Source organism: Opisthocomus hoazin, chromosome 4, assembly GCF_030867145.1.
Source record: "Opisthocomus hoazin isolate bOpiHoa1 chromosome 4, bOpiHoa1.hap1, whole genome shotgun sequence".
NCBI lineage: Eukaryota > Metazoa > Chordata > Aves > Opisthocomiformes > Opisthocomidae > Opisthocomus > Opisthocomus hoazin.
This window is the reverse complement of record NC_134417.1, coordinates 31,254,832-31,276,359: the sequence shown is the minus strand read 5'-3', so window position 1 is coordinate 31,276,359 and position 21,528 is coordinate 31,254,832.

The following is a 21,528-nucleotide window of genomic DNA, read 5'->3' as shown; positions in this document are numbered from 1 at the left end:
GGAAGCGGCATGGCAGTAGCACGTGGTGCTGTGCACCGGGCAGCTGCTAGTGCTGTGCGGCTGTTCCCTGGTCCTCCTTACGTGGCCGTAATGAAGCAGTGGGCTGCTGTGAGCACCCACTGTGGGCGATGAGCGACCTCCGCAGACATGCCCCGTGCCTGTTATCCTGGGATCCTGGATGCTGACGATCCAGGGCCAGGCCCCTGGCTGGGCATTGGTGCCACCCACGACGCGTGACATGCCGTAGTCAGCAGCCATGGGCCGGAGCCCGCAGGGCCCTCTGTAAGCAGAAACTCAATTCATGTCCTGCTGGGTGGCTTGCTGCTGTTCAGGCTGAAGGTCAGCCCCCTTCCACCCCCCACCCCCACTGGGCGCTGAATGGACAGCAGGGCCGGGGAACCCTGTGTTCTTAGCACAGCGCAGGAGAGAGGGTTAAGGTGGTGTTGGGTGGCCCCTGTCAGCATTATGGCCGGCTCCTTCTCTCCCGCAGCACCTGCCAAAGCTGTCCTCACTGCACAGAAAGGCTCTGCTCAGGTGCTGGAGCCTACAGAAGCTTGTCTGGGAGGGGGTCGTGGGCCAGTAAGGTAGGGCTCTCTCTCTCCTCTTTGCACAGGGATCCTGGATGTGTGGAAGGGGGATGTTCCAGGACTGGGATCTGGAGCTGTGGGCTGCCAAGAGCACGAGGTGGGCTTTCTGGGCAGAGAGCCAGGCCTCTGGGACAAGGGCGGCCCTGGGCAAGAACCTGCATCTGGGCAAGGGGAGGTGAGCCCCAAGAGTGGAGGGGGCCCAGCAGTATCAGGCTGACTTGCCAGGCAAAGCACGCGCTGGGGCAGGTTTGGGCGGTTGCCACAGGGCTGCCTGTGCTGTTGGGGCTGCACTTGTAGCACGCTCCTACCTGGCAGGTGTCGATGCCGCCCTGCGGATAGCCAGCACACAAGCTGTGGCTGTGGATGGCCCCTCGGGACCAGCGGCTGCTGCTGCAGAGCTTGACGTCGATGAGGTGGTCCTTGGCCTCCTGCAGGACATCACTTGGTCCCCCAGCTGTCAGCACAGAAAGGAGTTAACAGCCAGCAGCTCGCTGCCAGTTCTCCCCCTACCACCACCCTCGCGTCTGGCTGAAGCCCTGCCCTAGGGCTGGGCTTTGCATCTCCAGAGGCACTGTGCCGCTGTCTCCCTTCTGTCTTGCTTTGGCTAATGGGCCAGGCCCACCTCTCCACCGGCATGCATCCCGCAGCCCGGCCCTGGCTTTCGCCTCTGCTGTCAGGAAGCCCACCCCGCCTCCCCAGTGTGCCCGGCCTGCGCTCAGGACACCACTCCCTTTTGGGAACTCACATCTTGCAGTCGTGGAACCCCAGCCACTGACGCAGCAGGCTCTCAGCTGCGACACTCTCAGCGAGGTGTCGGGCACACAGGCAAGCTGCACGTAGGAGCCGCACTGGACAGGCTGGTCCAATTCCAGCAACGCAATGTCGTTCGTGATATTGCTGTAGTGCTCGTGACCCAGCAGCCGCTTAACAGTGCGCACTTGGGCCTCAGGGCCCAGCTGAGGCAAGTGGGTGGCCCCGATCACCACGCGCCACACGGTGATGTGCCTGCAAGGCAGGTGGAGAGAGGGGTCAGAGGGAGCGCAGCCACGTGCTGCAGCAGCCCAGCAGTTGCCTGCCTTCTGCTGCACAGGGCAGAGAGGAAGGCAGCGCTACGGAGGGTGCGACTGCCCTAGCACGCCTTCGGCACGAGCAGTGTCGAGCGGGAGGCTGCTAGGAAGCCGTGGCTTGAGCCCAGCCCTCTCCCGAGCAGTCTCTCAGCTGGGCTTGGGAGTGCCCAGGCACTGGGCGCGCTGCAAGGAAGCGGCATGGCAGTAGCACGTGGTGCTGTGCACTGGGCAGCTGCTAGTGCTGTGCGGCTGTTCCCTGGTCCTCCTTACGTGGCCGTAATGAAGCAGTGGGCTGCTGTGAGCACCCACTGTGGGCGATGAGCGACCTCCGCAGACATGCCCCGTGCCTGTTATCCTGGGATCCTGGATGCTGACGATCCAGGGCCAGGCCCCTGGCTGGGCATTGGTGCCACCCACGACGCGTGACATGCCGTAGTCAGCAGCCGTGGGCCGGAGCCCGCAGGGCCCTCTGTAAGCAGAAACTCAATTCATGTCCTGCTCGGTGGCTTGCTGCTGTTCAGGCTGAAGGTCAGCCCCCTTCCGCCCCCCACCCCCACTGGGCGCTGAATGGACAGCAGGGCCGGGGAACCCTGTGTTCTTAGCACAGCGCAGGAGAGAGGGTTAAGGTGGTGTTGGGTGGCCCCTGTCAGCATTATGGCCGGCTCCTTCTCTCCCGCAGCACCTGCCAAAGCTGTCCTCACTGCACAGAAAGGCTCTGCTCAGGTGCTGGAGCCTACAGAAGCTTGTCTGGGAGGGGGTCATGGGCCAGTAAGGTAGGGCTCTCTCTCTCCTCTTTGCACAGGGATCCTGGATGTGTGGAAGGGGGATGTTCCAGGACTGGGATCTGGAGCTGTGGGCTGCCAAGAGCACGAGGTGGGCTTTCTGGGCAGAGAGCCAGGCCTCTGGGACAAGGGCGGCCCTGGGCAAGAACCTGCATCTGGGCAAGGGGAGGTGAGCCCCAAGAGTGGAGGGGGCCCAGCAGTATCAGGCTGACTTGCCAGGCAAAGCACGCGCTGGGGCAAGTTTGGGCGGTTGCCACAGGGCTGCCTGTGCTGTTGGGGCTGCACTTGTAGCACGCTCCTACCTGGCAGGTGTCGATGCCGCCCTGCGGATAGCCAGCACACAAGCTGTGGCTGTGGATGGCCCCTCGGGACCAGCGGCTGCTGCTGCAGAGCTTGACGTCGATGAGGTGGTCCTTGGCCTCCTGCAGGACATCACTTGGTCCCCCAGCTGTCAGCACAGAAAGGAGTTAACAGCCAGCAGCTCGCTGCCAGTTCTCCCCCTACCACCACCCTCGCGTCTGGCTGAAGCCCTGCCCTAGGGCTGGGCTTTGCATCTCCAGAGGCACTGTGCCGCTGTCTCCCTTCTGTCTTGCTTTGGCTAATGGGCCAGGCCCACCTCTCCACCGGCATGCATCCCGCAGCCCGGCCCTGGCTTTCGCCTCTGCTGTCAGGAAGCCCACCCCGCCTCCCCAGTGTGCCCGGCCTGCGCTCAGGACACCACTCCCTTTTGGGAACTCACATCTTGCAGTCGTGGAACCCCAGCCACTGACGCAGCAGGCTCTCAGCTGCGACACTCTCAGCGAGGTGTCGGGCACACAGGCAAGCTGCACGTAGGAGCCGCACTGGACAGGCTGGTCCAATTCCAGCAATTACAGCAACGCAATGTCGTTCGTGATATTGCTGTAGTGCTCGTGACCCAGCAGCCGCTTAACAGTGCGCACTTGGGCCTCAGGGCCCAGCTGAGGCAAGTGGGTGGCCCCGATCACCACGCGCCACATGGTGATGTGCCTGCAAGGCAGGTGGAGAGAGGGGTCAGAGGGAGCGCAGCCACGTGCTGCAGCAGCCCAGCAGTTCCCTGCCTTCTGCTGCACAGGGCAGAGAGGAAGGCAGCGCTACGGAGGGTGCGACTGCCCTAGCACGCCTTCGGCACGAGCAGTGTCGAGCGGGAGGCTGCTAGGAAGCCGTGGCGTGAGCCCAGCCCTCTCCCGAGCAGTCTCTCAGCTGGGCTTGGGAGTGCCCAGGCACTGGGCGCGCTGCAAGGAAGCGGCATGGCAGTAGCACGTGGTGCTGTGCACCGGGCAGCTGCTAGTGCTGTGCGGCTGTTCCCTGGTCCTCCTTACGTGGCCGTAATGAAGCAGTGGGCTGCTGTGAGCACCCACTGTGGGCGATGAGCGACCTCCGCAGACATGCCCCGTGCCTGTTATCCTGGGATCCTGGATGCTGACGATCCAGGGCCAGGCCCCTGGCTGGGCATTGGTGCCACCCACGACGCGTGACATGCCATAGTCAGCAGCCATGGGCCGGAGCCCGCAGGGCCCTCTGTAAGCAGAAACTCAATTCATGTCCTGCTCGGTGGCTTGCTGCTGTTCAGGCTGAAGGTCAGCCCCCTTCCGCCCCCCACCCCCACTGGGCGCTGAATGGACAGCAGGGCCGGGGAACCCTGTGTTCTTAGCACAGCGCAGGAGAGAGGGTTAAGGTGGTGTTGGGTGGCCCCTGTCAGCATTATGGCCGGCTCCTTCTCTCCCGCAGCACCTGCCAAAGCTGTCCTCACTGCACAGAAAGGCTCTGCTCAGGTGCTGGAGCCTACAGAAGCTTGTCTGGGAGGGGGTCATGGGCCAGTAAGGTAGGGCTCTCTCTCTCCTCTTTGCACAGGGATCCTGGATGTGTGGAAGGGGGATGTTCCAGGACTGGGATCTGGAGCTGTGGGCTGCCAAGAGCACGAGGTGGGCTTTCTGGGCAGAGAGCCAGGCCTCTGGGACAAGGGCGGCCCTGGGCAAGAACCTGCATCTGGGCAAGGGGAGGTGAGCCCCAAGAGTGGAGGGGGCCCAGCAGTATCAGGCTGACTTGCCAGGCAAAGCACGCGCTGGGGCAGGTTTGGGCGGTTGCCACAGGGCTGCCTGTGCTGTTGGGGCTGCACTTGTAGCACGCTCCTACCTGGCAGGTGTCGATGCCGCCCTGCGGATAACCAGCACACAAGCTGTGGCTGTGGATGGCCCCTCGGGACCAGCGGCTGCTGCTGCAGAGCTTGACGTCGATGAGGTGGTCCTTGGCCTCCTGCAGGACATCACTTGGTCCCCCAGCTGTCAGCACAGAAAGGAGTTAACAGCCAGCAGCTCGCTGCCAGTTCTCCCCCTACCACCACCCTCGCGTCTGGCTGAAGCCCTGCCCTAGGGCTGGGCTTTGCATCTCCAGAGGCACTGTGCCGCTGTCTCCCTTCTGTCTTGCTTTGGCTAATGGGCCAGGCCCACCTCTCCACCGGCATGCATCCCGCAGCCCGACCCTGGCTTTCGCCTCTGCTGTCAGGAAGCCCACCCCGCCTCCCCAGTGTGCCCGGCCTGCGCTCAGGACACCACTCCCTTTTGGGAACTCGCATCTTGCAGTCGTGGAACCCCAGCCACTGACGCAGCAGGCTCTCAGCTGCGACACTCTCAGCGAGGCGTCGGGCACACAGGCAAGCTGCACGTAGGAGCCGCACTGGACAGGCTGGTCCAATTCCAGCAACGCAATGTCGTTCGTGTCCGTGATATTGCTGTAGTGCTCGTGACCCAGCAGCCGCTTAACAGTGCGCACTTGGGCCTCAGGGCCCAGCTGAGGCAAGTGGGTGGCCCCGATCACCACGCGCCACACGGTGATGTGCCTGCAAGGCAGGTGGAGAGAGGGGTCAGAGGGAGCGCAGCCACGTGCTGCAGCAGCCCAGCAGTTGCCTGCCTTCTGCTGCACAGGGCAGAGAGGAAGGCAGCGCTACGGAGGGTGCGACTGCCCTAGCACGCCTTCGGCACGAGCAGTGTCGAGCGGGAGGCTGCTAGGAAGCCGTGGCGTGAGCCCAGCCCTCTCCCGAGCAGTCTCTCAGCTGGGCTTGGGAGTGCCCAGGCACTGGGCGCGCTGCAAGGAAGCGGCATGGCAGTAGCACGTGGTGCTGTGCACCGGGCAGCTGCTAGTGCTGTGCAGCTGTTCCCTGGTCCTCCTTACGTGGCCGTAATGAAGCAGTGGGCTGCTGTGAGCACCCACTGTGGGCGATGAGCGACCTCCGCAGACATGCCCCGTGCCTGTTATCCTGGGATCCTGGATGCTGACGATCCAGGGCCAGGCCCCTGGCTGGGCATTGGTGCCACCCACGACGCGTGACATGCCGTAGTCAGCAGCCATGGGCCGGAGCCCGCAGGGCCCTCTGTAAGCAGAAACTCAATTCATGTCCTGCTCGGTGGCTTGCTGCTGTTCAGGCTGAAGGTCAGCCCCCTTCCGCCCCCCACCCCCACTGGGCGCTGAATGGACAGCAGGGCCGGGGAACCCTGTGTTCTTAGCACAGCGCAGGAGAGAGGGTTAAGGTGGTGTTGGGTGGCCCCTGTCAGCATTATGGCCGGCTCCTTCTCTCCCGCAGCACCTGCCAGAGCTGTCCTCACTGCACAGAAAGGCTCTGCTCAGGTGCTGGAGCCTACAGAAGCTTGTCTGGGAGGGGGTCGTGGGCCAGTAAGGTAGGGCTCTCTCTCTCCTCTTTGCACAGGGATCCTGGATGTGTGGAAGGGGGATGTTCCAGGACTGGGATCTGGAGCTGTGGGCTGCCAAGAGCACGAGGTGGGCTTTCTGGGCAGAGAGCCAGGCCTCTGGGACAAGGGCGGCCCTGGGCAAGAACCTGCATCTGGGCAAGGGGAGGTGAGCCCCAAGAGTGGAGGGGGCCCAGCAGTATCAGGCTGACTTGCCAGGCAAAGCACGCGCTGGGGCAGGTTTGGGCGGTTGCCACAGGGCTGCCTGTGCTGTTGGGGCTGCACTTGTAGCACGCTCCTACCTGGCAGGTGTCGATGCCGCCCTGCGGATAGCCAGCACACAAGCTGTGGCTGTGGATGGCCCCTCGGGACCAGCGGCTGCTGCTGCAGAGCTTGACGTCGATGAGGTGGTCCTTGGCCTCCTGCAGGACATCACTTGGTCCCCCAGCTGTCAGCACAGAAAGGAGTTAACAGCCAGCAGCTCGCTGCCAGTTCTCCCCCTACCACCACCCTCGCGTCTGGCTGAAGCCCTGCCCTAGGGCTGGGCTTTGCATCTCCAGAGGCACTGTGCCGCTGTCTCCCTTCTGTCTTGCTTTGGCTAATGGGCCAGGCCCACCTCTCCACCGGCATGCATCCCGCAGCCCGGCCCTGGCTTTCGCCTCTGCTGTCAGGAAGCCCACCCCGCCTCCCCAGTGTGCCCGGCCTGCGCTCAGGACACCACTCCCTTTTGGGAACTCACATCTTGCAGTCGTGGAACCCCAGCCACTGACGCAGCAGGCTCTCAGCTGCGACACTCTCAGCGAGGTGTCGGGCACACAGGCAAGCTGCACGTAGGAGCCGCACTGGACAGGCTGGTCCAATTCCAGCAATTACAGCAACGCAATGTCGTTCGTGATATTGCTGTAGTGCTCGTGACCCAGCAGCCGCTTAACAGTGCGCACTTGGGCCTCAGGGCCCAGCTGAGGCAAGTGGGTGGCCCCGATCACCACGCGCCACATGGTGATGTGCCTGCAAGGCAGGTGGAGAGAGGGGTCAGAGGGAGCGCAGCCACGTGCTGCAGCAGCCCAGCAGTTCCCTGCCTTCTGCTGCACAGGGCAGAGAGGAAGGCAGCGCTACGGAGGGTGCGACTGCCCTAGCACGCCTTCGGCACGAGCAGTGTCGAGCGGGAGGCTGCTAGGAAGCCGTGGCGTGAGCCCAGCCCTCTCCCGAGCAGTCTCTCAGCTGGGCTTGGGAGTGCCCAGGCACTGGGCGCGCTGCAAGGAAGCGGCATGGCAGTAGCACGTGGTGCTGTGCACCGGGCAGCTGCTAGTGCTGTGCGGCTGTTCCCTGGTCCTCCTTACGTGGCCGTAATGAAGCAGTGGGCTGCTGTGAGCACCCACTGTGGGCGATGAGCGACCTCCGCAGACATGCCCCGTGCCTGTTATCCTGGGATCCTGGATGCTGACGATCCAGGGCCAGGCCCCTGGCTGGGCATTGGTGCCACCCACGACGCGTGACATGCCATAGTCAGCAGCCATGGGCCGGAGCCCGCAGGGCCCTCTGTAAGCAGAAACTCAATTCATGTCCTGCTCGGTGGCTTGCTGCTGTTCAGGCTGAAGGTCAGCCCCCTTCCGCCCCCCACCCCCACTGGGCGCTGAATGGACAGCAGGGCCGGGGAACCCTGTGTTCTTAGCACAGCGCAGGAGAGAGGGTTAAGGTGGTGTTGGGTGGCCCCTGTCAGCATTATGGCCAGCTCCTTCTCTCCCGCAGCACCTGCCAAAGCTGTCCTCACTGCACAGAAAGGCTCTGCTCAGGTGCTGGAGCCTACAGAAGCTTGTCTGGGAGGGGGTCATGGGCCAGTAAGGTAGGGCTCTCTCTCTCCTCTTTGCACAGGGATCCTGGATGTGTGGAAGGGGGATGTTCCAGGACTGGGATCTGGAGCTGTGGGCTGCCAAGAGCACGAGGTGGGCTTTCTGGGCAGAGAGCCAGGCCTCTGGGACAAGGGCGGCCCTGGGCAAGAACCTGCATCTGGGCAAGGGGAGGTGAGCCCCAAGAGTGGAGGGGGCCCAGCAGTATCAGGCTGACTTGCCAGGCAAAGCACGCGCTGGGGCAGGTTTGGGCGGTTGCCACAGGGCTGCCTGTGCTGTTGGGGCTGCACTTGTAGCACGCTCCTACCTGGCAGGTGTCGATGCCGCCCTGCGGATAGCCAGCACACAAGCTGTGGCTGTGGATGGCCCCTCGGGACCAGCGGCTGCTGCTGCAGAGCTTGACGTCGATGAGGTGGTCCTTGGCCTCCTGCAGGACATCACTTGGTCCCCCAGCTGTCAGCACAGAAAGGAGTTAACAGCCAGCAGCTCGCTGCCAGTTCTCCCCCTACCACCACCCTCGCGTCTGGCTGAAGCCCTGCCCTAGGGCTGGGCTTTGCATCTCCAGAGGCACTGTGCCGCTGTCTCCCTTCTGTCTTGCTTTGGCTAATGGGCCAGGCCCACCTCTCCACCGGCATGCATCCCGCAGCCCGGCCCTGGCTTTCGCCTCTGCTGTCAGGAAGCCCACCCCGCCTCCCCAGTGTGCCCGGCCTGCGCTCAGGACACCACTCCCTTTTGGGAACTCACATCTTGCAGTCGTGGAACCCCAGCCACTGACGCAGCAGGCTCTCAGCTGCGACACTCTCAGCGAGGTGTCGGGCACACAGGCAAGCTGCACGTAGGAGCCGCACTGGACAGGCTGGTCCAATTCCAGCAATTACAGCAACGCAATGTCGTTCGTGATATTGCTGTAGTGCTCGTGACCCAGCAGCCGCTTAACAATGAGCACTTGGGCCTCAGGGCCCAGCTGAGGCAAGTGGGTGGCCCCGATCACCACGCGCCACACGGTGATGTGCCTGCAAGGCAGGTGGAGAGAGGGGTCAGAGGGAGCGCAGCCACGTGCTGCAGCAGCCCAGCAGTTGCCTGCCTTCTGCTGCACAGGGCAGAGAGGAAGGCAGCGCTACGGAGGGTGCGACTGCCCTAGCTCGACTTCGGCACGAGCAGTGTCGAGCAGGAGGCTGCTAGGAAGCCGTGGCGTGAGCCCAGCCCTCTCCCGAGCAGTCTCTCAGCTGGGCTTGGGAGTGCCCAGGCACTGGGCGCGCTGCAAGGAAGCGGCATGGCAGTAGCACGTGGTGCTGTGCACCGGGCAGCTGCTAGTGCTGTGCAGCTGTTCCCTGGTCCTCCTTACGTGGCCGTAATGAAGCAGTGGGCTGCTGTGAGCACCCACTGTGGGCGATGAGCGACCTCCGCAGACATGCCCCGTGCCTGTTATCCTGGGATCCTGGATGCTGACGATCCAGGGCCAGGCCCCTGGCTGGGCATTGGTGCCACCCACGACGCGTGACATGCCGTAGTCAGCAGCCATGGGCCGGAGCCCGCAGGGCCCTCTGTAAGCAGAAACTCAATTCATGTCCTGCTGGGTGGCTTGCTGCTGTTCAGGCTGAAGGTCAGCCCCCTTCCGCCCCCCACCCCCACTGGGCGCTGAATGGACAGCAGGGCCGGGGAACCCTGTGTTCTTAGCACAGCGCAGGAGAGAGGGTTAAGGTGGTGTTGGGTGGCCCCTGTCAGCATTATGGCCGGCTCCTTCTCTCCCGCAGCACCTGCCAAAGCTGTCCTCACTGCACAGAAAGGCTCTGCTCAGGTGCTGGAGCCTACAGAAGCTTGTCTGGGAGGGGGTCGTGGGCCAGTAAGGTAGGGCTCTCTCTCTCCTCTTTGCACAGGGATCCTGGATGTGTGGAAGGGGGATGTTCCAGGACTGGGATCTGGAGCTGTGGGCTGCCAAGAGCACGAGGTGGGCTTTCTGGGCAGAGAGCCAGGCCTCTGGGACAAGGGCGGCCCTGGGCAAGAACCTGCATCTGGGCAAGGGGAGGTGAGCCCCAAGAGTGGAGGGGGCCCAGCAGTATCAGGCTGACTTGCCAGGCAAAGCACGCGCTGGGGCAGGTTTGGGCGGTTGCCACAGGGCTGCCTGTGCTGTTGGGGCTGCACTTGTAGCACGCTCCTACCTGGCAGGTGTCGATGCCGCCCTGCGGATAGCCAGCACACAAGCTGTGGCTGTGGATGGCCCCTCGGGACCAGCGGCTGCTGCTGCAGAGCTTGACGTCGATGAGGTGGTCCTTGGCCTCCTGCAGGACATCACTTGGTCCCCCAGCTGTCAGCACAGAAAGGAGTTAACAGCCAGCAGCTCGCTGCCAGTTCTCCCCCTACCACCACCCTCGCGTCTGGCTGAAGCCCTGCCCTAGGGCTGGGCTTTGCATCTCCAGAGGCACTGTGCCGCTGTCTCCCTTCTGTCTTGCTTTGGCTAATGGGCCAGGCCCACCTCTCCACCGGCATGCATCCCGCAGCCCGGCCCTGGCTTTCGCCTCTGCTGTCAGGAAGCCCACCCCGCCTCCCCAGTGTGCCCGGCCTGCGCTCAGGACACCACTCCCTTTTGGGAACTCACATCTTGCAGTCGTGGAACCCCAGCCACTGACGCAGCAGGCTCTCAGCTGCGACACTCTCAGCGAGGTGTCGGGCACACAGGCAAGCTGCACGTAGGAGCCGCACTGGACAGGCTGGTCCAATTCCAGCAATTACAGCAACGCAATGTCGTTCGTGATATTGCTGTAGTGCTCGTGACCCAGCAGCCGCTTAACAGTGCGCACTTGGGCCTCAGGGCCCAGCTGAGGCAAGTGGGTGGCCCCGATCACCACGCGCCACATGGTGATGTGCCTGCAAGGCAGGTGGAGAGAGGGGTCAGAGGGAGCGCAGCCACGTGCTGCAGCAGCCCAGCAGTTCCCTGCCTTCTGCTGCACAGGGCAGAGAGGAAGGCAGCGCTACGGAGGGTGCGACTGCCCTAGCACGCCTTCGGCACGAGCAGTGTCGAGCGGGAGGCTGCTAGGAAGCCGTGGTGTGAGCCCAGCCCTCTCCCGAGCAGTCTCTCAGCTGGGCTTGGGAGTGCCCAGGCACTGGGCGCGCTGCAAGGAAGCGGCATGGCAGTAGCACGTGGTGCTGTGCACCGGGCAGCTGCTAGTGCTGTGCGGCTGTTCCCTGGTCCTCCTTACGTGGCCGTAATGAAGCAGTGGGCTGCTGTGAGCACCCACTGTGGGCGATGAGCGACCTCCGCAGACATGCCCCGTGCCTGTTATCCTGGGATCCTGGATGCTGACGATCCAGGGCCAGGCCCCTGGCTGGGCATTGGTGCCACCCACGACGCGTGACATGCCGTAGTCAGCAGCCATGGGCCGGAGCCCGCAGGGCCCTCTGTAAGCAGAAACTCAATTCATGTCCTGCTCGGTGGCTTGCTGCTGTTCAGGCTGAAGGTCAGCCCCCTTCCGCCCCCCACCCCCACTGGGCGCTGAATGGACAGCAGGGCCGGGGAACCCTGTGTTCTTAGCACAGCGCAGGAGAGAGGGTTAAGGTGGTGTTGGGTGGCCCCTGTCAGCATTATGGCCGGCTCCTTCTCTCCCGCAGCACCTGCCAAAGCTGTCCTCACTGCACAGAAAGGCTCTGCTCAGGTGCTGGAGCCTACAGAAGCTTGTCTGGGAGGGGGTCATGGGCCAGTAAGGTAGGGCTCTCTCTCTCCTCTTTGCACAGGGATCCTGGATGTGTGGAAGGGGGATGTTCCAGGACTGGGATCTGGAGCTGTGGGCTGCCAAGAGCACGAGGTGGGCTTTCTGGGCAGAGAGCCAGGCCTCTGGGACAAGGGCGGCCCTGGGCAAGGACCTGCATCTGGGCAAGGGGAGGTGAGCCCCAAGAGTGGAGGGGGCCCAGCAGTATCAGGCTGACTTGCCAGGCAAAGCACGCGCTGGGGCAGGTTTGGGCGGTTGCCACAGGGCTGCCTGTGCTGTTGGGGCTGCACTTGTAGCACGCTCCTACCTGGCAGGTGTCGATGCCGCCCTGCGGATAGCCAGCACACAAGCTGTGGCTGTGGATGGCCCCTCGGGACCAGCGGCTGCTGCTGCAGAGCTTGACGTCGATGAGGTGGTCCTTGGCCTCCTGCAGGACATCACTTGGTCCCCCAGCTGTCAGCACAGAAAGGAGTTAACAGCCAGCAGCTCGCTGCCAGTTCTCCCCCTACCACCACCCTCGCGTCTGGCTGAAGCCCTGCCCTAGGGCTGGGCTTTGCATCTCCAGAGGCACTGTGCCGCTGTCTCCCTTCTGTCTTGCTTTGGCTAATGGGCCAGGCCCACCTCTCCACCGGCATGCATCCCACAGCCCGACCCTGGCTTTCGCCTCTGCTGTCAGGAAGCCCACCCCGCCTCCCCAGTGTGCCCGGCCTGCGCTCAGGACACCACTCCCTTTTGGGAACTCGCATCTTGCAGTTGTGGAACCCCAGCCACTGACGCAGCAGGCTCTCAGCTGCGACACTCTCAGCGAGGCGTCGGGCACACAGGCAAGCTGCACGTAGGAGCCGCACTGGACAGGCTGGTCCAATTCCAGCAACGCAATGTCGTTCGTGTCTGTGATATTGCTGTAGTGCTCGTGACCCAGCAGCCGCTTAACAATGCGCACTTGGGCCTCAGGGCCCAGCTGAGGCAAGTGGGTGGCCCCGATCACCACGCGCCACACGGTGATGTGCCTGCAAGGCAGGTGGAGAGAGGGGTCAGAGGGAGCGCAGCCACGTGCTGCAGCAGCCCAGCAGTTCCCTGCCTTCTGCTGCACAGGGCAGAGAGGAAGGCAGCGCTACGGAGGGTGCGACTGCCCTAGCTCGCCTTCGGCACGAGCAGTGTCGAGCAGGAGGCTGCTAGGAAGCCGTGGCGTGAGCCCAGCCCTCTCCCGAGCAGTCTCTCAGCTGGGCTTGGGAGTGCCCAGGCACTGGGCGCGCTGCAAGGAAGCGGCATGGCAGTAGCACGTGGTGCTGTGCACCGGGCAGCTGCTAGTGCTGTGCAGCTGTTCCCTGGTCCTCCTTACGTGGCCGTAATGAAGCAGTGGGCTGCTGTGAGCACCCACTGTGGGCGATGAGCGACCTCCGCAGACATGCCCCGTGCCTGTTATCCTGGGATCCTGGATGCTGACGATCCAGGGCCAGGCCCCTGGCTGGGCATTGGTGCCACCCACGACGCGTGACATGCCGTAGTCAGCAGCCATGGGCCGGAGCCCGCAGGGCCCTCTGTAAGCAGAAACTCAATTCATGTCCTGCTGGGTGGCTTGCTGCTGTTCAGGCTGAAGGTCAGCCCCCTTCCGCCCCCCACCCCCACTGGGCGCTGAATGGACAGCAGGGCCGGGGAACCCTGTGTTCTTAGCACAGCGCAGGAGAGAGGGTTAAGGTGGTGTTGGGTGGCCCCTGTCAGCATTATGGCCGGCTCCTTCTCTCCCGCAGCACCTGCCAAAGCTGTCCTCACTGCACAGAAAGGCTCTGCTCAGGTGCTGGAGCCTACAGAAGCTTGTCTGGGAGGGGGTCATGGGCCAGTAAGGTAGGGCTCTCTCTCTCCTCTTTGCACACGGATCCTGGATGTGTGGAAGGGGGATGTTCCAGGACTGGGATCTGGAGCTGTGGGCTGCCAAGAGCACGAGGTGGGCTTTCTGGGCAGAGAGCCAGGCCTCTGGGACAAGGGCGGCCCTGGGCAAGAACCTGCATCTGGGCAAGGGGAGGTGAGCCCCAAGAGTGGAGGGGGCCCAGCAGTATCAGGCTGACTTGCCAGGCAAAGCACGCGCTGGGGCAGGTTTGGGCGGTTGCCACAGGGCTGCCTGTGCTGTTGGGGCTGCACTTGTAGCACGCTCCTACCTGGCAGGTGTCGATGCCGCCCTGCGGATAGCCAGCACACAAGCTGTGGCTGTGGATGGCCCCTCGGGACCAGCGGCTGCTGCTGCAGAGCTTGACGTCGATGAGGTGGTCCTTGGCCTCCTGCAGGACATCACTTGGTCCCCCAGCTGTCAGCACAGAAAGGAGTTAACAGCCAGCAGCTCGCTGCCAGTTCTCCCCCTACCACCACCCTCGCGTCTGGCTGAAGCCCTGCCCTAGGGCTGGGCTTTGCATCTCCAGAGGCACTGTGCCGCTGTCTCCCTTCTGTCTTGCTTTGGCTAATGGGCCAGGCCCACCTCTCCACCGGCATGCATCCCGCAGCCCGGCCCTGGCTTTCGCCTCTGCTGTCAGGAAGCCCACCCCGCCTCCCCAGTGTGCCCGGCCTGCGCTCAGGACACCACTCCCTTTTGGGAACTCACATCTTGCAGTCGTGGAACCCCAGCCACTGACGCAGCAGGCTCTCAGCTGCGACACTCTCAGCGAGGTGTCGGGCACACAGGCAAGCTGCACGTAGGAGCCGCACTGGACAGGCTGGTCCAATTCCAGCAATTACAGCAACGCAATGTCGTTCGTGATATTGCTGTAGTGCTCGTGACCCAGCAGCCGCTTAACAGTGCGCACTTGGGCCTCAGGGCCCAGCTGAGGCAAGTGGGTGGCCCCGATCACCACGCGCCACATGGTGATGTGCCTGCAAGGCAGGTGGAGAGAGGGGTCAGAGGGAGCGCAGCCACGTGCTGCAGCAGCCCAGCAGTTCCCTGCCTTCTGCTGCACAGGGCAGAGAGGAAGGCAGCGCTACGGAGGGTGCGACTGCCCTAGCACGCCTTCGGCACGAGCAGTGTCGAGCGGGAGGCTGCTAGGAAGCCGTGGCGTGAGCCCAGCCCTCTCCCGAGCAGTCTCTCAGCTGGGCTTGGGAGTGCCCAGGCACTGGGCGCGCTGCAAGGAAGCGGCATGGCAGTAGCACGTGGTGCTGTGCACCGGGCAGCTGCTAGTGCTGTGCGGCTGTTCCCTGGTCCTCCTTACGTGGCCGTAATGAAGCAGTGGGCTGCTGTGAGCACCCACTGTGGGCGATGAGCGACCTCCGCAGACATGCCCCGTGCCTGTTATCCTGGGATCCTGGATGCTGACGATCCAGGGCCAGGCCCCTGGCTGGGCATTGGTGCCACCCACGACGCGTGACATGCCGTAGTCAGCAGCCATGGGCCGGAGCCCGCAGGGCCCTCTGTAAGCAGAAACTCAATTCATGTCCTGCTCGGTGGCTTGCTGCTGTTCAGGCTGAAGGTCAGCCCCCTTCCGCCCCCCACCCCCACTGGGCGCTGAATGGACAGCAGGGCCGGGGAACCCTGTGTTCTTAGCACAGCGCAGGAGAGAGGGTTAAGGTGGTGTTGGGTGGCCCCTGTCAGCATTATGGCCGGCTCCTTCTCTCCCGCAGCACCTGCCAAAGCTGTCCTCACTGCACAGAAAGGCTCTGCTCAGGTGCTGGAGCCTACAGAAGCTTGTCTGGGAGGGGGTCATGGGCCAGTAAGGTAGGGCTCTCTCTCTCCTCTTTGCACAGGGATCCTGGATGTGTGGAAGGGGGATGTTCCAGGACTGGGATCTGGAGCTGTGGGCTGCCAAGAGCACGAGGTGGGCTTTCTGGGCAGAGAGCCAGGCCTCTGGGACAAGGGCGGCCCTGGGCAAGAACCTGCATCTGGGCAAGGGGAGGTGAGCCCCAAGAGTGGAGGGGGCCCAGCAGTATCAGGCTGACTTGCCAGGCAAAGCACGCGCTGGGGCAGGTTTGGGCGGTTGCCACAGGGCTGCCTGTGCTGTTGGGGCTGCACTTGTAGCACGCTCCTACCTGGCAGGTGTCGATGCCGCCCTGCGGATAGCCAGCACACAAGCTGTGGCTGTGGATGGCCCCTCGGGACCAGCGGCTGCTGCTGCAGAGCTTGACGTCGATGAGGTGGTCCTTGGCCTCCTGCAGGACATCACTTGGTCCCCCAGCTGTCAGCACAGAAAGGAGTTAACAGCCAGCAGCTCGCTGCCAGTTCTCCCCCTACCACCACCCTCGCGTCTGGCTGAAGCCCTGCCCTAGGGCTGGGCTTTGCATCTCCAGAGGCACTGTGCCGCTGTCTCCCTTCTGTCTTGCTTTGGCTAATGGGCCAGGCCCACCTCTCCACCGGCATGCATCCCGCAGCCCGGCCCTGGCTTTCGCCTCTGCTGTCAGGAAGCCCACCCCGCCTCCCCAGTGTGCCCGGCCTGCGCTCAGGACACCACTCCCTTTTGGGAACTCACATCTTGCAGTCGTGGAACCCCAGCCACTGACGCAGCAGGCTCTCAGCTGCGACACTCTCAGCGAGGTGTCGGGCACACAGGCAAGCTGCACGTAGGAGCCGCACTGGACAGGCTGGTCCAATTCCAGCAACGCAATGTCGTTCGTGTCCGTGATATTGCTGTAGTGCTCGTGACCCAGCAGCCGCTTAACAGTGCGCACTTGGGCCTCAGGGCCCAGCTGAGGCAAGTGGGTGGCCCCGATCACCACGCGCCACACGGTGATGTGCCTGCAAGGCAGGTGGAGAGAGGGGTCAGAGGGAGCGCAGCCACGTGCTGCAGCAGCCCAGCAGTTGCCTGCCTTCTGCTGCACAGGGCAGAGAGGAAGGCAGCGCTACGGAGGGTGCGACTGCCCTAGCACGCCTTCGGCACGAGCAGTGTCGAGCGGGAGGCTGCTAGGAAGCCGTGGCGTGAGCCCAGCCCTCTCCCGAGCAGTCTCTCAGCTGGGCTTGGGAGTGCCCAGGCACTGGGCGCGCTGCAAGGAAGCGGCATGGCAGTAGCACGTGGTGCTGTGCACCGGGCAGCTGCTAGTGCTGTGCGGCTGTTCCCTGGTCCTCCTTACGTGGCCGTAATGAAGCAGTGGGCTGCTGTGAGCACCCACTGTGGGCGATGAGCGACCTCCGCAGACATGCCCCGTGCCTGTTATCCTGGGATCCTGGATGCTGACGATCCAGGGCCAGGCCCCTGGCTGGGCATTGGTGCCACCCACGACGCGTGACATGCCGTAGTCAGCAGCCATGGGCCGGAGCCCGCAGGGCCCTCTGTAAGCAGAAACTCAATTCATGTCCTGCTCGGTGGCTTGCTGCTGTTCAGGCTGAAGGTCAGCCCCCTTCCGCCCCCCACCCCCACTGGGCGCTGAATGGACAGCAGGGCCGGGGAACCCTGTGTTCTTAGCACAGCGCAGGAGAGAGGGTTAAGGTGGTGTTGGGTGGCCCCTGTCAGCATTATGGCCGGCTCCTTCTCTCCCGCAGCACCTGCCAAAGCTGTCCTCACTGCACAGAAAGGCTCTGCTCAGGTGCTGGAGCCTACAGAAGCTTGTCTGGGAGGGGGTCGTGGGCCAGTAAGGTAGGGCTCTCTCTCTCCTCTTTGCACAGGGATCCTGGATGTGTGGAAGGGGGATGTTCCAGGACTGGGATCTGGAGCTGTGGGCTGCCAAGAGCACGAGGTGGGCTTTCTGGGCAGAGAGCCAGGCCTCTGGGACAAGGGCGGCCCTGGGCAAGAACCTGCATCTGGGCAAGGGGAGGTGAGCCCCAAGAGTGGAGGGGGCCCAGCAGTATCAGGCTGACTTGCCAGGCAAAGCACGCGCTGGGGCAGGTTTGGGCGGTTGCCACAGGGCTGCCTGTGCTGTTGGGGCTGCACTTGTAGCACGCTCCTACCTGGCAGGTGTCGATGCCGCCCTGCGGATAGCCAGCACACAAGCTGTGGCTGTGGATGGCCCCTCGGGACCAGCGGCTGCTGCTGCAGAGCTTGACGTCGATGAGGTGGTCCTTGGCCTCCTGCAGGACATCACTTGGTCCCCCAGCTGTCAGCACAGAAAGGAGTTAACAGCCAGCAGCTCGCTGCCAGTTCTCCCCCTACCACCACCCTCGCGTCTGGCTGAAGCCCTGCCCTAGGGCTGGGCTTTGCATCTCCAGAGGCACTGTGCCGCTGTCTCCCTTCTGTCTTGCTTTGGCTAATGGGCCAGGCCCACCTCTCCACCGGCATGCATCCCACAGCCCGACCCTGGCTTTCGCCTCTGCTGTCAGGAAGCCCACCCCGCCTCCCCAGTGTGCCCGGCCAGCGCTCAGGACACCACTCCCTTTTGGGAACTCGCATCTTGCAGTCGTGGAACCCCAGCCACTGACGCAGCAGGCTCTCAGCTGCGACACTCTCAGCGAGGTGTCGGGCACACAGGCAAGCTGCACGTAGGAGCCGCACTGGACAGGCTGGTCCAATTCCAGCAACGCAATGTCGTTCGTGTCCGTGATATTGCTGTAGTGCTCGTGACCCAGCAGCCACTTAACAATGCGCACTTGGGCCTCAGGGCCCAGCTGAGGCAAGTGGGTGGCCCCGATCACCACGCGCCACACGGTGATGTGCCTGCAAGGCAGGTGGAGAGAGGGGTCAGAGGGAGCGCAGCCACGTGCTGCAGCAGCCCAGCAGTTGCCTGCCTTCTGCTGCACAGGGCAGAGAGGAAGGCAGCGCTACGGAGGGTGCGACTGCCCTAGCACGCCTTCGGCACGAGCAGTGTCGAGCGGGAGGCTGCTAGGAAGCCGTGGCGTGAGCCCAGCCCTCTCCCGAGCAGTCTCTCAGCTGGGCTTGGGAGTGCCCAGGCACTGGGCGCGCTGCAAGGAAGCGGCATGGCAGTAGCACGTGGTGCTGTGCACCGGGCAGCTGCTAGTGCTGTGCAGCTGTTCCCTGGTCCTCCTTACGTGGCCGTAATGAAGCAGTGGGCTGCTGTGAGCACCCACTGTGGGCGATGAGCGACCTCCGCAGACATGCCCCGTGCCTGTTATCCTGGGATCCTGGATGCTGACGATCCAGGGCCAGGCCCCTGGCTGGGCATTGGTGCCACCCACGACGCGTGACATGCCGTAGTCAGCAGCCATGGGCCGGAGCCCGCAGGGCCCTCTGTAAGCAGAAACTCAATTCATGTCCTGCTCGGTGGCTTGCTGCTGTTCAGGCTGAAGGTCAGCCCCCTTCCGCCCCCCACCCCCACTGGGCGCTGAATGGACAGCAGGGCCGGGGAACCCTGTGTTCTTAGCACAGCGCAGGAGAGAGGGTTAAGGTGGTGTTGGGTGGCCCCTGTCAGCATTATGGCCGGCTCCTTCTCTCCCGCAGCACCTGCCAAAGCTGTCCTCACTGCACAGAAAGGCTCTGCTCAGGTGCTGGAGCCTACAGAAGCTTGTCTGGGAGGGGGTCGTGGGCCAGTAAGGTAGGGCTCTCTCTCTCCTCTTTGCACAGGGATCCTGGATGTGTGGAAGGGGGATGTTCCAGGACTGGGATCTGGAGCTGTGGGCTGCCAAGAGCACCAGGTGGGCTTTCTGGGCAGAGAGCCAGGCCTCTGGGACAAGGGCGGCCCTGGGCAAGAACCTGCATCTGGGCAAGGGGAGGTGAGCCCCAAGAGTGGAGGGGGCCCAGCAGTATCAGGCTGACTTGCCAGGCAAAGCACGCGCTGGGGCAGGTTTGGGCGGTTGCCACAGGGCTGCCTGTGCTGTTGGGGCTGCACTTGTAGCACGCTCCTACCTGGCAGGTGTCGATGCCGCCCTGCGGATAGCCAGCACACAAGCTGTGGCTGTGGATGGCCCCTCGGGACCAGCGGCTGCTGCTGCAGAGCTTGACGTCGATGAGGTGGTCCTTGGCCTCCTGCAGGACATCACTTGGTCCCCCAGCTGTCAGCACAGAAAGGAGTTAACAGCCAGCAGCTCGCTGCCAGTTCTCCCCCTACCACCACCCTCGCGTCTGGCTGAAGCCCTGCCCTAGGGCTGGGCTTTGCATCTCCAGAGGCACTGTGCCGCTGTCTCCCTTCTGTCTTGCTTTGGCTAATGGGCCAGGCCCACCTCTCCACCGGCATGCATCCCGCAGCCCGACCCTGGCTTTCGCCTCTGCTGTCAGGAAGCCCACCCCGCCTCCCCAGTGTGCCCGGCCTGCGCTCAGGACACCACTCCCTTTTGGGAACTCACATCTTGCAGTCGTGGAACCCCAGCCACTGACGCAGCAGGCTCTCAGCTGCGACACTCTCAGCGAGGTGTCGGGCACACAGGCAAGCTGCACGTAGGAGCCGCACTGGACAGGCTGGTCCAATTCCAGCAACGCAATGTCGTTCGTGTCCGTGATATTGCTGTAGTGCTCGTGACCCAGCAGCCGCTTAACAGTGCGCACTTGGGCCTCAGGGCCCAGCTGAGGCAAGTGGGTGGCCCCGATCACCACGCGCCACACGGTGATGTGCCTGCAAGGCAGGTGGAGAGAGGGGTCAGAGGGAGCGCAGCCACGTGCTGCAGCAGCCCAGCAGTTGCCTGCCTTCTGCTGCACAGGGCAGAGAGGAAGGCAGCGCTACGGAGGGTGCGACTGCCCTAGCACGCCTTCGGCACGAGCAGTGTCGAGCGGGAGGCTGCTAGGAAGCCGTGGCTTGAGCCCAGCCCTCTCCCGAGCAGTCTCTCAGCTGGGCTTGGGAGTGCCCAGGCACTGGGCGCGCTGCAAGGAAGCGGCATGGCAGTAGCACGTGGTGCTGTGCACTGGGCAGCTGCTAGTGCTGTGCGGCTGTTCCCTGGTCCTCCTTACGTGGCCGTAATGAAGCAGTGGGCTGCTGTGAGCACCCACTGTGGGCGATGAGCGACCTCCGCAGACATGCCCCGTGCCTGTTATCCTGGGATCCTGGATGCTGACGATCCAGGGCCAGGCCCCTGGCTGGGCATTGGTGCCACCCACGACGCGTGACATGCCGTAGTCAGCAGCCGTGGGCCGGAGCCCGCAGGGCCCTCTGTAAGCAGAAACTCAATTCATGTCCTGCTGGGTGGCTTGCTGCTGTTCAGGCTGAAGGTCAGCCCCCTTCTGCCCCCCACCCCCACTGGGCGCTGAATGGACAGCAGGGCCGGGGAACCCTGTGTTCTTAGCACAGCGCAGGAGAGAGGGTTAAGGTGGTGTTGGGTGGCCCCTGTCAGCATTATGGCCGGCTCCTTCTCTCCCGCAGCACCTGCCAAAGCTGTCCTCACTGCACAGAAAGGCTCTGCTCAGGTGCTGGAGCCTACAGAAGCTTGTCTGGGAGGGGGTCATGGGCCAGTAAGGTAGGGCTCTCTCTCTCCTCTTTGCACAGGGATCCTGGATGTGTGGAAGGGGGATGTTCCAGGACTGGGATCTGGAGCTGTGGGCTGCCAAGAGCACGAGGTGGGCTTTCTGGGCAGAGAGCCAGGCCTCTGGGACAAGGGCGGCCCTGGGCAAGAACCTGCATCTGGGCAAGGGGAGGTGAGCCCCAAGAGTGGAGGGGGCCCAGCAGTATCAGGCTGACTTGCCAGGCAAAGCACGCGCTGGGGCAGGTTTGGGCGGTTGCCACAGGGCTGCCTGTGCTGTTGGGGCTGCACTTGTAGCACGCTCCTACCTGGCAGGTGTCGATGCCGCCCTGCGGATAGCCAGCACACAAGCTGTGGCTGTGGATGGCCCCTCGGGACCAGCGGCTGCTGCTGCAGAGCTTGACGTCGATGAGGTGGTCCTTGGCCTCCTGCAGGACATCACTTGGTCCCCCAGCTGTCAGCACAGAAAGGAGTTAACAGCCAGCAGCTCGCTGCCAGTTCTCCCCCTACCACCACCCTCGCGTCTGGCTGAAGCCCTGCCCTAGGGCTGGGCTTTGCATCTCCAGAGGCACTGTGCCGCTGTCTCCCTTCTG